At 37.4% G+C, this 16168-nt stretch overlaps 1 long non-coding RNA gene across 1 annotated transcript in view; it reads right to left on the bottom strand.

Moving 5' to 3' along the window:
* The window catches only part of LOC140651853 (uncharacterized), a 59382-nt gene that overhangs the window by 22095 nt on the left and 21119 nt on the right, over window positions 1-16168 (bottom strand). The gene's annotated exons all lie outside the window — the stretch shown is intronic.

Genomic DNA, 16168 nt, shown 5'->3' with positions numbered 1-16168 from the left:
AACAGTAAGCACTTGGAGAAATTAAAGGAAGGGGTTCTGCATCTCCTCTAACTTTAAATAACCTATAAACTGATACTTAAAAATGAAGGCACCTCCAATATTGGTGAAGTTGGTAATTTGGAGGATTAGAGCTTTGCCACAAATGTGTCGATGTTTTGTTTTGGGTGGCCAGTATGCAAATATTTTAACAAATAATCTATTAGCTGTTGCCAAAGTAGAACCCCGGGCAACTACTACTTCACTACAATTATTATACTACTTAGGAGTACTTAACAGTATAGGACTCTGAGCTAGGGCACTTCCAGAAATGCAAAAACATCAGTGCAAGCCTAGCATAATTCCCCGGTATCCGAATCAGTAACACTCAGAACTGAGAAGTGCTCTGGAGGCCCAAGACTTTTTTCACCACCTTCTGCTGATGAACCACCAGAAACTGCAATTCTAAATTATATTGACACAATTATGAAAAGAGAATTTTACACTTACTAAGTAATAATGCTTCTGCTGTTTCTAGAAAGCTACGCCCACTACGCCTTTCACTACCCACTGTCTCGTTCAAACTCTATTCTCTTCTTTAAAAGCCTCCATCGCTTCATGTGGTCAGCCTTCTGTCACTGGCTATATCCCAAATGGCAGCTGGCGGCCGCCCTTCCAAGGTATAGATTACCGGATCCACAGTCCTCACAGTATTTGGTATTGCCTCCTGCATACACATATCATGCTTGGAGCTCTTCTCAGAAAGAGGGCAGAACTTGGCCCTGGCAACCCTAAGGGGAATTGACAGGTAGATAAGTGCCCAAATTTCTTTTGCAATATAAATATGGACTTAGGAGTTGCGAAAGTTAAATTTGACTCATAGATCCTACGCTGATTCATTGCGTTAAGGTATTTACCACCATATACTTCATTTAATCATGGTGAGTAAGATTATACACATGAATGCAAGCTCCTACAATGAGCGTAATTCCCATTGCCACATTTTTCAAACACCCAAGACTGTTACGATTACAGCAGAGCTAGAGATTACCTTTCCACCCTTACTTCTTGACCTCTGTTGTGTGCTCACACATTCTCTACTCTGGTGAAGGCTAGCAATTCCACCAGCTCCGGTTATTTTCAGATTTTCTTTCCACCACATAAACTGCATGCTCAGCAGCACAGAGTAAAAAGTCCTATGCTTTGAACACATTACTGCTTGCCACTGTCACAACATAGGACAAAAACAGTGGTACAAATGTGTTTGTTAGCCTTCACATTTCGATTATCTGAAGAGACTCCAGAGCAATACCTGAAGCTTATTATACCAGTAATGTGAATTTTGGTTTTAATTTCTATGTAACTGATATGCTAGAACCTCATTTTCAGGGAAAATAAATAGAATAATTTCATATGAAATCATTTTTACTTCTCACTTTAATTAAACCATTATTTTTTAGAATTATATGGATCTCTAATTAGAAATTAATTATGTCTCATTGTTTTTACTCAAGGTTTCCATTAGAACAACATGGAAATGATAAGTTGCAATGTCTAAGCCTAAGCACATCAATGAGCAGGAGAGGGGAAGTTTGAGAAAGAACCTTTAGCACAGGTGAGAAATTCCATTGTCTGGGAGGACCTGAAGAAGAGGAAGTGACCCCTCCTCGCTCCTACACAAAATAATTCAGTCTCTCCAAAAAGGAAGACAGGTAACAAAGTGAGAGAGGAGAAAATTAAGAAGGAACAGAAACAGGAAACTTTTTAGCAAGAAAAAAGAGGAAGAAAACCAACCAGGTGCCCAGAACAGTAACAAAAATCTCACCCTATAACTGGGTGAGAATTGCAAAGATTAAATAGAGGGAGAAATAGAAAAAGAGCCTTTCATCTGTCCAGTCCACTGTGAACAGGAGGACAAATTATTTTTTTCACTTCCTCTTGCAACAGCTTTTATTTTCTTGAACTGTTAAGGTCTCCCTCACTTTTCTTTAGTCTAAACAGACTGTTTCCTGTCTTTCTGTATAAGTAATTATTTCTGCTCTCTTCTGCAGTCTTTCCAAGTAGTCCATATTTTTTTTTAAATGTGAGATTGCCAAAACCACTTGCAACACAACTTCTTTGGGTTCCTCCCAAAAGACAGGATAAGCTCCTCCCCTAGAAATGATTCACACCTCTGACCTACTGAGTCTTGAAGAGCATGTAAAGGTGAGATTAGGTTCAACATGTTCACTCGGTACACAAACATTGGATCCATTTTGCTGAGCATTACATGGGCAAATATATTTTGCATTTCCTTGTCATAAGCCCTGCCTCTTGCCTTGCAGGAGAGATGGCAGGAAAGGACAGCCAAAGGACATTCACAGGGAAAAGGAGGTTGAAACCTCCTCTTCTGTTAAACACTTTCTCTCCCATTTTCTCTAGACTCTCTCATGGCTTTTCTCAGAAAGATTCATTAAAACCAGAATCTAGTTCAATAATTAGTTAAGTGCTTTCCTCACATTATATGCCAGGTATTAGTATTATACAAAACAACAATTTTTGTCTACTTATTTACACCCTATGGTTCCTGACCACTGAAGGTTTTGAGACAAGCGGACTAAAACATTGTTGTAATCCTGTAAACTTAATCCATTTTGTGTTGTACTGAAGATTAACTGTATTACATTTTAATCACAGCAAGGAAATGCATGTAAAATTAGAGTCTGAAAAAGAGAGGCTTAAAATGTTTTCATATTCTTATCACTGCTTTAAAACATGTATTGCCAGGAGACTGGATCATACTCTAGGTACCACCTTCAGCATCTCGCGTGTGCCATCTTCCAACTGGTCAGACCAGATTCTTTACAGATCATTTTGCTTAGCTGTACAGTGGGACTATATTCCCCAGTCATCCTTGAAGAGCACTTGAGATACAGAGATTAAATTAAATACGTGGTATGATTATAATAAATAAAAATAATCTACCACAGCCCTAATGAAAAAAGATAAAGCAAAGACATGCCAGTCTGAAGCCCATGTTTCACACACATATGCTTCTCTGTGAAACTCTTCTGACTGTTTCTAAGGACACACATGTAGTCCTCATGCGTAACACAGGCTGATATGCAAAAGCTTGTACTCAAATCAATACTGATGAGTTCGTACAAGCCCAGAGATAGTTTTTAATTATTAGAAGAGTTGCTAAGATATTAAAGCTACAAAATAAAGTATTTTTTTCATTCTTTCCAAAGTCTTCCTAAATTGTAAGAAAATCCAGCTTTTAATAAGTGCTACAAAGCATGTGATGGTTACATTAAGAAAACCAAGAAAATTTGAAGTCATTTAATTCACATTTTGAGCTACTATTCCTGTCCAACTATTGCAGAAAAATTATCTCTCTATACTGGTACCCAATCAGGATAATGGTAGCCTATGCCTTCCATTCAAGTTGTACTAGAAGACAGACAGACTGATTCTGCACCTGTATTTTATATTCCTACTCTTTTTGAGAAAACTTTGTATTTTCTTAATGGTTTATCACAATAATAGTTATCATTAACAGAAGAAATACATGTTATTAGATATGAAAAACGTGGGTTTGTTGTCAGTTGGATAGTTCGGATTCTGTGTAAGTCTTCTAATAGAATAAATGTTACAAGATTTTTTTATCAGCTCTTTGCAGGATTTGGCAAATTGTAACTTGTATGAAAACATCAAGGGACACCCTCACCTACGTGGTTCCACTGAGGCCCAAGGACCTGCCCTCATTACTCCAGGTATTATGTAAGGGCTATAAAGCATCTTCCTATGCATGCCAGCTACAAATAGTTATTAGAACAAGTGATGAGCTGACCTATTTCAGCACAAGGAAAAAGGGAACTAGACCAGACCCGATCTGAAAAGTAAATCATTAACACAAGCACTTTCTGTAGGTAAGCATTTCATTCTGTGACTAGCTGAATTCTGATTCTTAAAATCAACACAGCAGAACAGAGGGTGTCGTGCTAATGACTCTGTTTACTTATGTTATAATCATACTTATTCATATATGATTAATGACTAAGTATACAGTGAATCTATAAAACCCAAGGACATACAGTACCAAGCGGTGTTCCTGCCTCATTGTTACCTTGGAGCCTAATGTACTTGGTATTGGTTTGGTTGGATGGTTTCTCTCAATTCTCCAAAACAGAATAAGAGTTAACTATAACAATTTCATTTACTGAACTCTTAGTATTATTCTAGGAAAGCTACTATTTTCATCTCAACAGAACCTGAAGACTTGTATCAAAATGTATTGTGGAGATTATGTGAGTATAATGATCTGTTCTCTGAAATCTTTCAAAATTTTCATTGCTCTTGAGTTGTCATTGTACATATTGGGACCCATTTCCCTCCACTGGTAGAAATTAATCTCAGGTGAAGTTAATTTATTTGTGATTTGGGTCTAATTCTGGGGTTACTTACAGTATATATGAAGTATCTGAAATGAAGATTAAAATATAAAGAATTATCAGTTTCTGTCTCACAATTTTAGACCTTTCAAGACAAAATAATTTGTCTTTTATCTCTTTGTGAGACTCCATTTGTGGGTTTTCTATACTTGCACTTAGCTGTTACACAAGACACAAAACTGCATACTATCACCTAATTGTACTGAAAATAAAAATGTGAGTTGTTCAGAACATACCGATTCATGGCACTAGTTTGGTGGGTTTATATTTTCATAAGGCAGTCTGTAACTGCATAAAGTAATTGAATAGCTTTATCATTTATGAACATTTTATTTTGTTCACAATGTGAAAAATATTTTAAAGCAAAGAAATACTATCTCTACAAGGGCCATAACACAGGAAAAGCTATAAATTATTGTTCCCCATCAATAAATTATAGCAATATATTAAATGGTTTCATTAGCACTCTTCAAGAAAATAAAAGTTCATACTGCAAATTTAAATCTCCATTCTGAAAGCTACTACAGTTATTATTTCATGACAACAAAATATGAAATTACTTTCTGCACCTGGCATACTGATAATTATGTTCACTAAGGACTGCTCTGCTTCTAAACATGTAAGAAGCTCTGCTTCTAAACACTGATTAGCCTCTTTTTTTTCCATAATCACAGAAGAGAGCAGAGAAGCAACTGTAGACAATGGGGTGCATATCAGTCTCAGGAAAGACATCAAAACCTGATTACAGGCTTTCTCTGAAAAGTATTGTGATGGATTCTCAGGCTGGGTAAATTTTTATTCTTTATTCCCATTTCCATGTGTTGTGGGACGGGAAGGGAGAGAAATTAGGGGTTTGTATGAACTAGCTCACTGGCTCCTAACCAGTGGAGCAGACTTCCCTGCTGAGGCATCCAGACAGAATGGGGACATGTAGTGCGGAGCCCATGCAGACGTTCTCCCCTGAATGACTGCTAGTTCCTCAAGATAAAGTCGGTCATGGAGCAGTGACAGTTTTCTCAGATGAGACTCAGCAACAAAACAGCAGAAAAGTCACTCTTTCTAGCAAATCACAAGCAAGAAAGCAGGGCTTACACAGGACTGAGTGGTGAGGCTGTCACATTAACTTCTTGTCTACTCTTCTTAAACACAACCTTAGATTGAGAACAAGTCTTAAAAGCACACTTTAGACTTAAAGATATTTTTCAAGGAATCCCAAAACATTGATATATCATTAATCCAGAAGCATAAGAAACATGAAAAAAGAATTGGAAGTATTCGTTTCAAAATTTGGTTCTTTAAGATCATCTCCTTTATATTTTATGTTACACATATTAGTAATTACATATGTTATATATGAACAACTGGATAGGATGGAGTGCCCCAAGATCAAGAATGAGATGTACAAAATGTTAACAGCAGCAATTCTGCCACATTCAGCAATGCGGGGCGACATCATTATCAGAGATTACATACAGAGAATGGCCCCCCACAGTACCACAGAGGTAAAACTGCCAGAAATTAGATAAGATGACACTTGTGATCTCTCTAAAATACATATACAGGGAAAGATGGGAGGCTTTGGAGAAAGAATTTTCTATGTTTAAAAGTACCCCTTCCATTACTGTATCATATATTATTCAAATGAAGTGTAACACATACAATAAAGTCACAGTAAATCAAAACACTTACAAAATTTTTATTCAATAAAGTTGCACACAAAGGATATCTTTGCAAAAGTATAGCTAGCTTATAGGATGTAGTTAGCTAATAAAGTAAGCATTTTATTTTAGTAGATATTCCCTATGGGAAACATTCAGACTAAGGAGTCTGATTGTTTGTTATCAGCAGAATGATTTACTGAACAAATATTATTAGAAGGTTGTTCATACTTTAGATTGCTTTTTCCATCACAAGACTGAATTGCCTGAACTTTACACATCATAATTTGATAAAAGCAGCCTCAGCTTTTACTGATACTTTTGTTGAACTGCTTATGGCTTTGGTCAGGAAAAGCTGTAACTTCCTTGCTCTCGCACAGAAGGAGGGTAGAGTGCAAGTATCATTTTTCAGACTCATTACAAATTTTACAGTCCCTTTCCAATCTTTCTTGTTTTGATTCATTCCACTAACACCATATAAACCTGTTCTGTCTGCACAGCTGTTTTGGAATCAGTTCCTTTCAAAAGAGTTAAATGCACATGTGCAAACACACCCATGTATAAAGTGCCTGCCTGGACCACCTCTGTGGAAACAGATCTGTGTTTTTGTAGATGAGGGTATCTTGACATCAGAAAGAGGATTAAAATCCTTAAAGTCAAAAATCACTCAATCACCTCTGGAAATTTGTTTGCCTTACCTTTAGCTGCTTCGATACTTTGTGGGGAAAAAGTAAAATATTGTTGATTTTCTTCCTTCTGAATAATAGATATACTTTTCGTTAGGATGCTGCAGAAGAAAGATGGTATGAAAACCATTTCTCCATGCTCACATACAGCATGTGGTCTAAACTAACCCATAAAAAGGCCAAATTGCTCTTGGAAATAACTTTCCTCAGCTGCTCTTTGAAGGCATTTCCTTTCTAATGCAGAAAGCCCTGCCATGCTGTATACTACGCTTACAAAGATTGCTCCAGCAAAATGGTGTGTATGTGATGAGGGATGCTAGAATCCAGATATCAAAATTAAAACAGTCTTCTAAATTGTGGAATTTTTCATGTTCTTTCAGTGACCATACCAGGCATTTTCCCCCTGATTTCTTCAGAACATTTGGCTGTATTTCTGTGTATCTGTCCATTCATCTGTCCCTACCAGTAACTTTGAACTTGACAGTGAATTTCTATCATATTTGGCAGAGGAATGGCAATCTCTTCTGAAGTTTTGTGAAAACACTGCTCAATGGAGGTGAGACAACCAAATTCTTTTTCCAGTTAAAAAAATACAGCAGCTTAAACTCAACAGTCATTTATTCTATTGGCCTAGCATTAGCCAAGCAGTACATGCATACTTTGTACTCAGCCACAAGACAAACCATCTTTTACTTAGACAGTGGTTGGCTTGGAAAGGACCTGATGGATTGTGAATGTAGATGGAGATTCAAGGAACAAGGAGGGGAAATTAACTGCTGCTGTTGTGGCTGGAGGAAGTAAGTAGGAACACAGAGTCAAAAGAATCTGGAAGAAACCAGTTGTTACTGGCTGCAGTGCTCACAGAACAACTTGTATCACAAAACAATGTATTTCAAAACAATACACTGTCCTAATATCCACAAAATCCACATTCTTGCACCCAAACTGAGAAACTGAATGTGACATTGTTTGGCCAGCAAAACACCTATGTATGCACTTGTAAGGATGGATATTTTTGAGTGCAGACAACTTGAAGGAAAAGTTTAGTGTTACTGTATGCTGTCCACTGTACCTAATTAATATATCTAAACATATGCAAATATGGGAAGAGCCACAGAATAATGCATGAATTTTCACAAGGTTTATCGTGAAGATCATGGGAACATGCAGTTATTAGTAATGAGGATATTTGAAGGATATCTGGGTAAGAGAGGAGTTAGGAGATTATCTAAGTTTAACCATCGTCTTGTATAAAACAAAGCTTTACTGACTTTGACAAAAGTTAGTACCTTTACACCAACTGAGGACCTAGCTCATATTTCTCCTGTATGCTTTTTAGATCAGTATTTCCTTAAGGCAATATTTAGATATCCCCCCCGCCCCACTTTTTTTTTTAATGAATGACTATATTTACCATGAAAGAGCTGAATAATGAGCTGTCTGCACTGACTCTGATCTGGTTCCAGATACTTAGAAGTTCAGCTCTGTAGTTTCAATGTATGCTAATGTCCCTTTGGAAAGGTGTAACTACATTCAGATACTGGTGAAATAGTGAATGCCTTACTTACTACGGGATACACCCTAGATTATTATAAATAAAACCTATTTAGGGAAGGAATCTTTTTAATGTGATCTGTTTATGACTGGTAAAGATAAACTGGCTTGCTGTAGCTTCCATACAGAGATTATAGTTAGGCTGACTTAATATCCATAGACAACAACTTTATTTTCTGTGCAAGTATCAAAGTCTGTCACTCCTAATAGTCAAATCTCTTAGGCTCCACACTCATTATACCTTCGCTAGTTTCCCTTTTGGGAAATGAAAATGTATAAATAAATTGCACATAAAGTTCATAGTGGTTTTATACTGACAATGTACACAATTCTTGCCAACATGCTAACTCAAATATTCCCATTATGTACAGAGGGCACCAGTGATCACTGACACAAATGTCAAGTTTTGTGTCTGATCCTGCAAAAAGTTTAGAATTCTTCAAAGTATATGTCCAGAATTGGTGTACACCCTACAGGATTGACCCCCAGAGCATAATGCAAGTTTCTTTATCACTCAATCCCATGTCACTAAGACCAATGGGTGTTTGATAATGTTTATTTGTTTTTAAAAGGTTATTGGAGAAATTCCTGTTACATTTTGGCTTTGAAAAAAATTATAGAATTACAGAATGGAGGGTTGGTAGGTCATCTAGCCCAACCTCCTTATCAAAACAGGTCAACACTGAATTCAGACCAAGGTGGTTAGAGATTTGCCCAGTTCAGTTTCTAAAATCTCTGAGGACAGAGACTCCACAGCCTCTTCAGGCAACTTCTTCTACTGCTTGGTTATCCTCACAGTAAAAAATGCCTTCTTCACATCCGGCCAGAACATTCCCCACTTTGTTTTTTGACTGTTGCCTTTCATCCTTCATGCACCTCACTAAAGAGCCTGGCTCCATGTTCTTGATGCTCTTCCCATAGGTACTGCAGAGCAGCTGTTGGGTCCTCCCAAAGCTGTCTCTTCTCCAGGCTAAGTCCAATTCCCTCAGCTTCTCCTCACAGGGCAAGTACTCCAGCCTTTTGACCACCTTGGAGACTGTCCACCAACAAGCTCTCCTTTCTTTCCTCAGCAAGGTGTAAAACAGTTTTGCTCATTAAGGGCACAACCCAAAGCTCCCTGAAATCAATAAAAAGACCTCCATTGACACTAACCATAAGGTCTGGCTAAAGTCCTAGTAGTAAGAATGTTATGTGATCCAAAAATGTCCCTGCTCTTCTCAACTTTCAAAAAGATTTCTATTACTTCTGAATCACAGTTTTGTTTTACTTGTGTGGGTGGGTTGGAGAGCATTGTGTTTAGAGAAATGATATTCAGTGAACGTACCCCTAACTCTTCCTCTGACATCACCAAGACAACCACAACACAACTTTCACTGCTGCAGATTTAGCTTTGCCATGAAGTGTAATTTCTGCTCACAGAAAACAGCAACATAATGTTCATTTTAAGTGTGAAATTCAGGATCACAAAGTTGATGTGAGCATGAATCTTAGATCTTTTAATTTTTTTTCCTCCCATGTCTCACCATCTTCCTGACTTTAGGAGTTCTGTATTTCAGCACCTATGTCAATTAGTTATTTTGTACTCCAGCAAACCTCTGAATCACTTTTACTTGAAGAAGGCAGGCACAGAGCATACTTGGTTTTAGTCTGGAGAGAGAATAATGCCTTGAATTTTAGTATTAAGTATACAGTAGCTGGTTACAGATAAATAATTAAAATGTGACTTTCCTACAGAGGGAAACTCAGACACTTTAAACCCAGGATCAGAGAAAGCAATAAGGGCCTGGTCTGCCTTCCTCCTAGACAATAGAAATAGTCCCTGACTCTTTAATATAAGCTGGTGTGGGTCTTAAAATAGCTTAATGATTGAGGACATACAGGAGAATTTGGGTATTTCAGTAGATTTTCCTCTTTTAAAAAGTTTCACTGATAAAGCCAATTTCAGCAGACTAAAGCTGAATTAGCATTTAGAGTACTGACCAGAAAAGTTTAACTTTAAAAGACCCTGCTTTTTACAAATCAAAGAAACTTATTCAGTCTGTAGATGAAAGGCTGGAATTTAATTGTTAACATTATAAATTATAACCTAGAAGTGCTGAACTACAATTAAACAATAATGACTTTAATTGTCAAACTATTTCTTAAGAAAGGGAAAGACTATGTCAGTGCAATCCTAGCCTTCCCCCCCTCACCCCTTAAGCCACTGTTCTGAATTCTTTTGTCTTTATTCTATAGCAGTCTAGTGCTTAAGCTGCACAACATGCTCTGTACTGATTTTTGTCGCAGTTTAGTACTGCTCTTCTTGGGCACATCAGTAATGTTTTTTACCTTGTTTCTATCTAGGGTGGCTTCTGATAAAAGCATACATTGTGGTTCCCCCTCCCCCCCCCCTTTTTTTTTAAGATGTTCATCACAGTAATTCTTGATGCTCTGTCTCACAGCAGTTGCCACCTCATGTTTTCTATTTTGCAGAGGAAGCTGTAGTTATTCTGCAGGTTTTTATTCACTTTGATTTATGATGTGCTCTCTAGTCCTGTAAAATATTTTCAACTAATCTTCAGAAGGAGTTATTGTAATGTGATTGCTGCCTCAAAGCTGTTGGAATCTGATGATGGTACCAGTGCTATGGCTCTCCTAATAATTCATCCTGATCGATGGGGAGCTGTTGCTTGAATTACTCAGAACTCTGTTGGACATTTCATTCACTGGAGGGTGTTTAAAAGTTTATTTCTTCTCTATGTAGGTACCTTTTTTTCTTTCACATAAATTTCACTTGATGTTCAGGATCTTCTGGTGGATATTTGGAAGAATTAAATGTATTTTTAAAAATAAACATGAAGCAACAAAATTTCAACAGGGGAATGACTTAACATTCCTGTAGTGACCACCTTAAGGCACAGGGAAGAAAAGTCATGAGATCGTATTATTAATTTCCCTATGCTTTTCAGAGCTTAGGGAGAAAAAGATGTGCAAGCAAAACAGAAATGGCCATAGACTCAAAGCTGGCTGTGCTGTCAGAGTCCAATGCTCTCTGACCAGATTCTTTTAGACATTCTGCCCATGGAGGGTGTAATGTTTAGTATCAAATTTACTTATTTAAAGATAAGTGATTTTACACGGGATTTTCAATCTAGCAGAGGAATACAAAATATACTGAAAACACAATACAAATGTAATACCAGTGTGATGCCCATGACTGGTCTCTATGATATGCTCACTGTTACAATGCTGGGCATCCCTGTCACCAGGAAGGAATACATGGGTTGAAGCCAGCTCAAGCCCATTGCCTCTTCCAAATTATTTTGCCAGTTGGTTAGTTTTTATAGCCAATGTTGGGATGAGCCACATATTCACTCCGCTCATGCTGGTCTGGCTAACTCAGAGAGACAGTCACACCCTTTCAATGAACTCAGGTATAAACATTTACACCACCAGTTCATCCACTCAACTGTTGATAGCTGTTCATCTAAAACAAAGGCCACCCTCAGTCCCCTTTGTGTTGAGATAAAATCAGCCTTCTTTGCAACAGCTGTGGTCAGTCACATCCTGTATTATTCCCTGAGCTTCATGGGCACACTGCCCTTGCCCAGCTCCTCTGAGCCTTCTTCCATTATAGGGGTTTATTGGTCAGTCACAGCTGACTTCAGTGAAAATGAATGAAGTGAAATAGCAGTACCTGTAACTACACTCAGGTGTTCAATCAACCCTAAAAATGCCCTGCTTCAAAACAGGGCAGTAGAAATTCTCTAACCAAAGATAATGGAAAGGAACAACCTATTCCCATGTAGTTGCCTGCTCCCTGATTAAAATTCAATCTGTTGTAATTTCATTCAGTTACCAAATGCCTCTCCTGCTCTGCTCTCTCAGTTTGCGCTAGGTATGCATTTCCTAGGCACGTTTAGGCACACAGACCCTGTATAACTTCTTTAGGAAATGTGATTTTTCACTCTGGGCCCTAGGTTATGGAAGCAGAGCCGCACTTTTCCCAAGGTGAACATTGTTTCAATGTGTTTCCTCACTTTCTTGAAGAATGTCAAGCAAAAGAATGTTGTAACACAGATTTACTACAAGATTGTAACAAATCTTTGCAAAACAAAATGCTTGCTGCAACCTCCTGGCTTATCTCTTGGTTCAGAAGATTATTATTAGCATTCAGTCTTGCTCAACAACTTAAAACTACACCAGCTGTCATGCATTCACTCTCCCTATAAAACTACACCAAAGGACATTAGAGCAGTCGCTTGCTCAAAAAAGCAACCTCTTGGATTTCTGCATTGCTTTTGAATCAAGTTTTTTCCTTCCCACCTGCCGTGTAGCATCTTGTCACCACAGGACAGTAGTGCCACCTGCCATCGCGCCACTAAGGCGCCATCCCCTGTGACAAGTGTATGGATTGTCTGCATGGGATTTACTTCAGAGAGCCGCAGACAGCACTGTAGCATCCAAGAATCAATCCCTGTCTCCACTGAACTGTCTACCAATAAATTTACTTGGCTTTGCCTTCCACAGTAAATATCACACAGCGCTCTAGAATTATTTGGTGCTGGACAGAAAACAAATGGCTACAACACACAAGTGGTAGGCTATCACTGTGTAATCACACTGAATTCAGGCTCAAAATTAACAAAGTTCAGCTCTAAAGGTTTGGCCCAGACCTGCTTGTGCCCATATTTCAACAATTCAATGAAAACAGGTGGAATAACTTTAATAAGTAATAAACCCCTGAAGATTTTGAAATTAAGTGCATAAAGTGACCCAGGAATGCTTCTGTAGGCTTGTCAAAGACTGAAACTATGAAAGTGGTTACAGGATAAAACTGACATAGGTTGTGATGGGATACATCTTCCTAAAGGTTAGACTGTGTAAACACCGCAAAGCACTTTCTTCAAGGTACACAACATTGCAACAATAACTCTGAGAGCTATGCCAGCAGTATTTTCCTTCCGAAATTGCCACCAATTCCTTCCGAGGATCCTGATAGTATGTACGCTGTAAATCCTAGATCTCAGTTCAGAGAACTGTTATATATTGGCAGAATGCTGAATTCGCTGAGAAATCACTCTGAAAATCCAAATACGAGGTACACTGAAAATCCTCAACAAAAGTAACACTCTGGGAAAAATGTATTCTGTGGGATGGAAGACGAAGACAAGTACAATGTGTACACCATAAGAAAATTTTAATTACATTTTAATTTGTTTAAAAGCAAACAAAAGGATGAGAGTTCCTTCCCACAAAGGACTCGTATTAAAAAAAAATTGCATTTTACTGTATCTTCTTTTTACCCAAACCTTCATATTTAATTTGGTTCTACTTAAAAGCATTGTGTTTTTAATTAGATCCTGGCTAAGAGATAGGTGTTTACTAGATCAGGTTTAACCTACTGATAGTGATCCTCAAATAATGAGATGGTGAATGCTTTATAAAAGAATCATTCAGCAACTCTGCTGAACCAAGGGAGAATTGAGCACATTCAAAAATCCATTATTTTGCCTGAAAGATACATTACAAGGGCTGTGTTGAATTTTTTGGTAAAAAATTTACAAGCCTGCAAATCTGTATATTCAAAACTGTTTTTTCTATGATCAATCCCTCCATTATATTTTTGCAAATACACATTCATGCAAGGCCCTTCTTTTTGTTTTGACTGTTTCATGAATAAAGATATCTATTCAGAAATTATTAATGCTTGCCTCCATTCTGACTGAGAGGTGATATCTACTTTGAAAACCATTTTTACTCATTTTTTATTCCAAGAACTATGCAGGAAGCCACCCTTAAAGCATTCACTAAGTTAGTCACTTATTTCTGATTTTAGTGCAAGTATCATAAATGCTGAAAAGATCAGTGACTTAGCGGTTCATTTTGTGACACCACAAACCTGAATGTGTGAAAGGAAATACTTTGAGATAACTAATCTTTATTGGAATTGAACCTGTTCAAAGCTGATGCAGAGATGAAGAGCCAGCACTGGTACTGTAAATTATATTTGAATAAATGCACACATGTCCTACACTTTCTCTCTTCCCCACCACCACCCTTCTGACCAGCGAGGGCGGTGACAGGTTCAGAGAGCACTTAAACTGAATGCCAGATATGCTTATGCTTTCTACCTTTGGTTTAAAGTGCAGGCTCAAAGTCTTTAAATCTCACATCTGTTACTTGCATTCCATTTGCATCCTACCATTCTTTATTATTATCCCCATTTAAATGTTTTCTGTTTAGGCAACCCTAACAAAATATTTGATGATGTGTTGGTTTTGGATTTGTTTTGGTTTTCTTCTCAAGATTGATGAGCTTTTTTATGTCTCAGACATTTTGGGAAGCATGAATTACAGAGCCAGAAAGCTAAATTCCTTTCCCTAACTCATAGCATATATCAATATATATTTTTGATTCTGCCTTCTAATAGTGTCTTCTAGCACTTCTTTTCATAGTGATTTTGTTTATTAGTAAGCTTTGAGGTGGTTTGTCCAGTTGACCAGCCACAGAGCTCAAGCATTTCTGTCTCCTGGGCTGTGGAGAATGATGATTGAGCTAAGGTCAGCATTATTTGACATGCTAGCAAGGTGGGGGGAAAAAATGGAGCCTCACGTACCATCTGGCCAAACAGCATTCAAACTCCCACTGCTTCAAATGGTATGTGCCTAGGAAACTTCTGATGAAGGACATTTGAAGAAGTATGTGTACTGTCAGTAACCAGGATGTCATGAGAATATAAACTCTCAATTTCTGAGTCTAATATCTGCAGAGCTCTACCCTAGAGATATGTTAAGTGACAAGTGAAGCCCAGGGTACACAGACAATTCCCACACCGACAGAGGAAGATGGGATGGAGCATATCTTAAGGATGAGTCTGCAATTCATTTTAGGTACAACAACATATATCAACCTACAAAAATTGGCATGGTCTCATTGTCTTCTCTATGGCCAGTATATATCCTCATATCTTCAAAAGGTTTTTTTCCTCATTATTTTCCTGATTGTTTTAATGAGTAAACAGGCACTACGTATTTTATGTTCAGTTGTAAAAGTAGGACCTTGTTTTTAAATGATGAACAAACTGCAGAAGGATATTTGTCTACTGGTGAGTACTTTTTTCTTTGTGTAAAGCCATGTTGCCCTATTAGTACTTTTTAAAGTAACTCCATTAAAAATCTTAAATTTCTGACCATACATTCTTTTCCTCACTTAGACACTGACAATTTGTTGCCGCTACCTTTGCTTGGTGGGTCTGAAGTAATCATCAAACATATCAAGAAATTATGTCTTCCTTCTCATCTAAAATACCCACTTCTTACTTGGTACTTTTTAATTCCTTTGCTAAAATTGCAAGCCAGGGAAGCATGATTAGTGGCCATACACAAAATCTGTATGTGTATGTCATTACTACTGAAGGCACAACATATAAAAGGCTTTCAAATGTATGTAAAGTGAGCAAACAAACAAAAAAAATTCATTAGTGTAATCAGTGTAACTCCTGATTCTAGGAGGTATTTGTAAAAATACTCCATCTGTATTTATAAAATATATCCCGTTTTCCTTGAAATTTAAATTTCAAGTTAACAGTGTCATTTTAATCAGATGTATTGACTGAGACCAGGAATCATCATAGAAGACAACCTTTATACTTGGTACATCTGGAAAAGTAGGTAGAATCCTCAGAGGAACTAAAGAGGTTAACCAGGGGACAGAGCTAAGTAGCTTTCAACCTCAGTTATTTTGTTCTGTATACGTATGGGTCTGTGATTGTATTAAAATGAGTACATCAGTTCTGTTTATTATTCACAGATTTCTTAAAAAGAATAAGAAAAAAATACATTAAATAAAGTATCACTGAGAATGAACTGACAGTAATTTA

Source organism: Ciconia boyciana, chromosome 5, assembly GCF_034638445.1.
Source record: "Ciconia boyciana chromosome 5, ASM3463844v1, whole genome shotgun sequence".
In the NCBI taxonomy this organism is placed as follows: Eukaryota; Metazoa; Chordata; class Aves; order Ciconiiformes; family Ciconiidae; genus Ciconia; species Ciconia boyciana.
Note: the sequence above shows the minus strand (reverse complement) of the source record. Positions and strands in the feature narration are given on the sequence as shown.